Source organism: Cydia splendana, chromosome 13, assembly GCF_910591565.1.
Source record: "Cydia splendana chromosome 13, ilCydSple1.2, whole genome shotgun sequence".
In the NCBI taxonomy this organism is placed as follows: domain Eukaryota; kingdom Metazoa; phylum Arthropoda; class Insecta; order Lepidoptera; family Tortricidae; genus Cydia; species Cydia splendana.
Window position 1 is genome coordinate 7,626,594 of NC_085972.1, and position 7,509 is coordinate 7,634,102.

Sequence of the window (7,509 nt, forward strand, 5' to 3'; positions counted from 1 at the left end):
GAGAGTCTCGAGACTCTTTTGTTTATATTACTGCCGTTATACTACCACTGTCACTGTCACTGCCACTGCCACTGTCGTATTAGAGATACCCAAGAGTAGCTAGGTTTATTTTTGGATAACAGGATTTTCAAGTTTAAAGACGTCAGATTTTAGAATCTTATTTTTCATTCTAATAAGGTTTTTATTTGGATTGATAAAACTACACCATTTGTTTCTACCACTATTACCTTGCTATTTTAGAATGCTTTTTAAGACGGTATACATCGCTAAGTCTATAAGCACTTCGATCTCAGCATTTAATACAACGTATAGAGCCTAGACCGTTGAAGGGAGAAAACTAATTCTTTGCTAATAGTAAGATGAATAAAGTCTAAGGAAAAAACGTGCCTTGGAAATCAAGAAAAAGTCATTCACGGATAGATGACGCACACACCTTTAGCCTACGCTCGGCTAGATGGCGTGACGACACCGTTTCATATTTAACACATAGATATCAGTGAATGAACATGGGTCAAAATGATATAAAAATAATAAAATAATTTATCCATATATATATATATATATATATATATATATATATATATATATATATACATTATTTGATAATTTTATACGTTTTCATTTTGAGTTTTAGTCGTGTGTCGATAGATAGCAGTAAATTTACTGTGACTACAAAATTTATGATGACAGGACCCCTCTATACTATCTATTCTCTTTGCTAATAAACTTGCATCAGACCGAAAGTGTTTCGTATAGCCTGAAACAGTTATAACTATAACCTTCGTCGTACTCTTGTTTCTGAGTCTATATAAGTTAGGCGAATATCTGAGAAGCGGCACGTACTTAACTTGTCTTACAAAGTGGTCAAGCGTCACCATTCTAACTTAAGAGGCCGGTTGAGTTAGGCCAAGACAAGTCCGCGACGGTTTTGATAGCACACGCTGTGCAAGTGCTATTTAAACGTCAAACTTCTATGAAATTATGACGTATAAAAAACACTCATGCTATCATAATCGTTGTAGACTTTTCTTGGTCTAACGTTATCGACATATTTTGCTTTAACAGTTAATGTTTTACTCGTTTTTTATGCTATTTTACAATAATTAACTGGTTTGTTATTAGCTTATGGAGGTTCACAGTAAAAAAGTCTTTACTTTTTATTGCACAACAAAAAAAACCGGGCAAGTGCGAGTCGGACTCGCGCAAGAAGGGTTCCGTACCATAATGCAAAAAACGGCAAAAAAAACGGTCACCCATCCAAGTACTGACCCCGCCCGACGTTGCTTAAGACGAAACGGGAGCTGAGCTAAAAGTCAATTTTGAGATTTCAAGCTGAATATACCCGTCGCTCTGACGGGGCGTGAGAGACTGTATTTGTGTGTGTAATGCACGCACACAGATGCGTACGCTTGCACCCGCGCGCGCCTCATTGCCGACAATTTGCAATGTTATTTTTCGTGCGTTACTGCCACGAGGCGTTCACTTATTACTTACTGTGTTGCGATTGAATTTTTTGACCCGGCTTACGTTTACGGAACTCGATAATCTTTCTACTACTGTGTCTTGGCTTTGTTTACTTGACTTTGCTGATCAGCTTATTGTTTTGGACTCCGTGAGTTGTGGTTACCTATTGGACCGCACGCAATTCATCTACCTTTATTCAAGTAATTAAGCGTAATTAGCCGAAACCTTTATAAGAGTGTAATTCATAAGAAGTACATAAGATATAATTTATGTACTGGTTTGCTGTTAGCTTTTAATTGTATCACTTTACATATATGTTACTCAAATAACTAACACGGTTACACTGTTGTAAGAACATTATTTTTCAGGTAGGCCTTATTATACCTACTATAGGCCTTATTACCTCCTAGTACCTTAGTAGTAGTAGTACTACTACGGAAATTGATTCAAAGACTCAAGACTGACTTAAGTGGCAGTACTTAGGGTGTAGGGTTTTTTCTAGGCTTAATGAGTTCGCTGAAGCTTATTTTTTATACTTAGCGCACAGAACCACTAGTTTAACAGTATCAGCTCTAACCACATGTCACCATTTTGTCCTTTACGTAACAAACTCAGGGGCCCAGAATATCCGATGTACCTATCAAATCAAGGTTCTGTACCAAATAAGGCCCGGTTATTATAGTTCGTTATTTTTTAGCATTAGAAAGAAGGTAAACAATCATGACGTGTCTTTTTATTAATAATTATTGAAAAACGCTTTCAAAAATTTGTTTATATTACTTATGAAAGCAAAAGAATATAAAAAAGTATATGATTAATACATACATACATACATACATACATACAATCACGCCTATTTCCCGGAGGGGTAGGCAGAGACCACGGATTTCCACTTGCTACGATCCTGACATACCACTTTCGCTTCCTTCACATTCATAACATTCCTCATACACGCTCGCCGGTTTAGGGTGCTCTTGCTCATTAATATGATTAATATGATTTATAATTCTAACATATTTGCTATGACTTATTTTTCAATGGTAATTTTTAATAAGACATGTCAAAATCTGTTACCTTAATGCAAAAAAAACGAACTTTAAGCGTGCTAACTTTCAAAATTCCATTTTTTATAAGATAGTATAAGTAGATGGGCAAAAATTTTACGTCCATGTCCACCAGTGAGTAAGTGATTGAGATACCTAAACATTTAACTTTATAATGTAAAATGATATAATTTACTAACCTACTCGTTTAATTTCAGGTAGGTTGAATAAGGAACCAAGTAACCATGGGGAGGAGCAGTATTTACTAACATTTTCTTTTTGGGTCTTCAGAGTGTATCGTTTCCTTTTTTTTGCACATATTACACTTAAATATATATTCTCTGTGTAAACCCTTACGTCTTTCAATGACAAAGGCAAGATCAGCAAATGTACAATTTGTATGATCGTGCCTGATATTTGAGATCACAGAAAATAAATATTTTAAATCCACTATTCTGCGACCTTCTAAAATTTTGTTTAATCATGATTCACGATCAAAAAGCTCGGATTCAATAGTCATATCAAACGTCGATTATGCAGTTGATGATGAGCTTGCATTTTCTACCATTGGTGCTGCAAATGCATCAACCGGTGGCGATAAACTTTGCCCTCTTGTAAAACAAATTACTATTGTGATTGTGTCCAGCAAAAGGCCAAAATTCGGTTTACTTTCCTGTTTAAAATATTACTAATTTATTCATATTTCAGATTAGGTACATAGGTAACTGTCTGAATGTTACAATGCCAGCTGGCAAATTCTATCACATTTGTTTGTTTGGTAGTCATGGTAACATTCACTTACATTGATTAATCCTTATTAAGATCTGTATCTTATTATCCAGACCTTAAAATATTGCCACCGTTGCCCTTTAAAAAAATACTGTTTAAATAATTGGCTACTCAAACAATGCTTCTATAGTATAAATAATGACTACACAAAAATGGGTAGTATTGTATATAATGCACGAAATAAGGCCCGATTCTTAAGCGGGTTTAAATTTTGAGGCCATGTCCGCTAATACTATAGACAAAATATCAAGTTTAATAAACACAAAAAAAAAACATTGATGGGCCTTATTTTATAATTTAGGCCTTACTTTGTAATTTAAAGTAGAGTTAGGCCAAGAAAAATCTATAGCGATTTTGATAGAACACGCAGTGCAAGTATTATTTCAAACGTCGCTTCTATGAAATTATGACATATAAATAACACTTGCACTGCGTGTGCTATCAAAATTGCTGTAGACTTTTCTTGGTCTGACTCTAAAATATTCTTTATTACACCACCAACATAAAAACAAATTTAAAAAAAACCGGCGAAGTGCAAGTCGGACTCGCACACGAAGGGTTCCGTACCATTATTTATAAAAACGGTCACCCATCCAAGTACTGACCCCGCCCGACGTTGCTTAACTTCGGTCAAAAATCACGTTTGTTGTATGGGAGGCCCCACTAAAATTTTTATTTTATCCTGTTTTTAGTATTTGTTGTTATAGCGGCAACAGAAATAAAGCATCTGTGAAAATTTCAACTGTCTAGCTATCACGGTTCGTGAGATACAGCCTGGTGACAGACGGACGGACGGACAGCGGAATCTTAGTAATAGGGTCCCGTGTTTTACCCTTTGGGTACGGAACCCTAAAACCGATTTACAATGTAGATAAAGGTAGCAACAGGCGGTCTTATCGCTGTTAGTTCTTATTCTTCGTTTGTTTAGCATTAGAGTGAAGGTGACGTGTCTTTTTTAAGCATGCAATCGTATAATTATTTAGCTTTTTTTGTAATAGTTATGTACTTAGTGGTTAATATTAGTATTTACTATTTTTTTTTTCAATAATGCTTAAAAACGAAGTATAGACATGACAACCAAATATTAACGCCATTGTAGGGCAGGATATACAGAACATGAATCATTTGTACTGTCACGCCCCGTGATTGTTGAGCCATTTAGGGTTCTAGCTAAATTGGACATTCCATAGAGCACGAGTAAGTATGGAACAACCAATTCAGCTAGGACCCTAAATTGCTCGACAATTACGAAGCGTGCCTGTAGGTACCTAAAAATTTTGTTAACCCATTTTAACCATGCAATAAAATATTTTTGATTTTGATTTCTAATTTGAAATATTAGAATCAAAAAGTTCATAATAGATTGTATGTATATCATAACTACAAAAATGTGTTCCCTACTCTCAACCCAAAACCCCTTGTATCTTAGGATCTAGATATTTTCACACAAGACGGTTTATCGATAACTTCTTACATCACTAGATTATCGACATTAAATGTCGACTATTGCCCATCACTTTTCTGGCTGTGTACGTATTTAGAAACTTGACTCCGCCCCTAAAATTAGTGCGATAGGGACAACTGCAGCTGAGGCGAAAAATCCTGCGTAAAAATGACAAAAATCGAGGTTTCGTAGTCCTCTTTTTCCTCCCCCAAAACTTAACCAATCGTAACCAAATTTGGAAATCTAAATGATTATGAAATTATCTGTGTCGGACCGTTTTGCTTTTTTGGCTAATTGATATCAGTTTTGAATACCACGCCTCTCATTGCGGCATAGTCTATTAGGCCATTTTGGCCGTTTTTGAAGGGCTCTAGCGCCTTAAAAAACAAAAATATCAAAAAAAGCAAAACGGTCCGACACAGATATTGACAATATTAATCTGTGTTGAAAAAATCATTGCCCTAGCTTCAAAAACCACGGAGGAAAACGAGGACTACGTTTGTATGGAGGAATGACCACTCCTGTTGGCTCTTAACTTCGGTCAAAAAGTTTTACCCTTTGGGTACGGAACCCTAAAAAATGGAAACCGATCTACAATGTAAATAAATGTAGCAACAACTGCTTGTTGTCTTATCACTTTAAGCGACCTTTTCCAGACACCCTTAGGTTAACTAGTGGGATAAGTATAAAGAACAAAGTATTGAAACAAGAAGGACTAAAAAGTTTTACTTAGGCAGTTTTCCATCTTTATCATTCATTCATTAACGGCTTTTGCTATTCTTGCTCTGAACGGAAAATAACATTAAGTATTTTCCCTAGTCCTGCTTATAGTTCCACATATCCTTTAACTTTAAGATTAATTATATCATATATTATGCAACTATGTAGGAAAACTAGTCGTCTAAAGACTAAGTACGAGTAAAGGATGGCTCACGTTAGACCGGGCCGTGGCCTGGCCGGACCTTCCGGAACTTCGTTTTCTATGGAAAGCACCACGTGATCACCGATCAGCCGTCATAGAAAATGACATGTCGAACGCCTCGGCCCGGGCACGGCCCGGTCTAGCGTGAGTCGTCCTTAATACTCTTTTTATTTTCAGTCCTTTTTTAACTAACCAATCTGCTACTACATGCATATAATATGTTCATTTTGATTATTAGCGATTTTACATACGTAGCGACAGGCGTGGCTCACTCCGCGATTTCGTCGCTTTGCTACAGGTAGCTAAAAGTACATCCGTTCGGCCCCTGTACCTAGTACTATTATTTATTCTGTGGTAGCGATTAAATTGTGTACGGTCTCTTAAGAGCAAGCCTTCAGGATTGGAGCTCTAAGTGAGTAAACTGCAAACGCGGGAGCACTTGGCTCAGCGGAGTTGTGGCTTAACTACATATTGTTATTGTTATTATACCTGAGTGTTTAAAAGCCTGGCGCGGGACTTTGTTTACCTTATCGTTCCTTAAAAACTGGAGGATTTGGGCTTGGATGAAACGTCCTTTATGTAACGGTTGCTTTAGTAGGTATATACCTATTCTATTTTTCAGCATTAGACACAACTCCTCATAAGTACCTAAGCATGAGAATAGGGTATTTTCCTACTAGTCAAAGCAGGGCTATAACCGCGAAAATCGAAGTTCGCAAATTGCGGGCATTTTTCTCTGTCACTCTTATTACGCCTTCCTTGGAGTAAAAGAGAAAGATCCCCGCAATTTGCGAATATCGGTTTTCGCGGTAGCCCCTCAGTTACTTTTTCAATCAGAAACATTACATCGTGACGTCACGGTCAACTCACCTACTTTATTTTTTCTATCCGATTTATTAAATAGAACTTGTGTTTAAAACTCCTATCTGATCGTATTCCAAAAAAAATGTACATTTCATTCATGTCTTCAAAATATTGACTTCTTGGGCTCATTTTACTCAGAATCATTTGTACATTCACGCCTCATACATGAAAAGATGTGTCCCAAGATTTCCTTTCCAGATCGTCACATTTTTGTATGAAAAGTTTTTTTATTTGTATGAACGTGACGCACTGGAAAAATATTTTTTCATACAACATTTTGGGACATATTTTATCATGTATGAGGCGTGAATGTACAAATGATTCTGAGTAAAATTAACCCAAGAAGTCAACAATTTGACGACATGAATGAAATGTACTTTTTTTTTGGAAAACGCTCATCTGTGTTTTTCTAATAATTATCTGGTGCTTTATTTCATGCATAGTGTAAAATAATTTATTTTAAATACAGTATAAAACCCTATTTCTATCGGGTAAGTAAGCGATATTAAAATGACATACAGCCTGATTTGAACTTTAAGATACGTCAAAAATTTGATAAAGATAAGTCATGGATCGGATCTGTCAGTGTCAAAAGTGACGCTTTTATTTGAAGAAACGTCACTTTTGACACTATCAGATCAGTATCGTATCGGTGTGACGTCTTATATGTGTAAGACGGCGAGCTTCAAGAAGGAAAAGACTCAGGAACTTTAATATCTTTTATTTACTGTAATAACTAACAATTACTATTAAGACTATTTATGCTATCAGCTCACAAAATTTCAGTTATAATTTTAGTAACCAACAAGCGTGGCGTCTGTCTCTGCCAACGTCTACCGTCTCTCTCTAAAACTCTAAATTCCCGCCGGCCGGCGTCAGCGGACGGTGCCTCAAACTATGGCGCCACTGTGACGTATGCGTTGGCGGAGACTAGAATATCGATAACAATTCAAATACTAATTAAATTATTACGAACATCAATA

At 36.2% G+C, this 7,509-nt stretch overlaps 1 long non-coding RNA gene across 1 annotated transcript in view; it reads right to left on the bottom strand.

Annotated features, from left to right (window-relative positions):
- LOC134796436 (uncharacterized) overlaps positions 1–5,981 on the bottom strand; it is a 266,691-nt gene extending 260,710 nt beyond the window's left edge. The window contains exon 1 of the long non-coding RNA XR_010144935.1: positions 5,910–5,981. This is a non-coding gene — a long non-coding RNA (uncharacterized LOC134796436). The remainder of the gene's footprint in view (positions 1–5,909) is intronic.
- Positions 5,982–7,509: the final 1,528 nt, after the last annotated feature.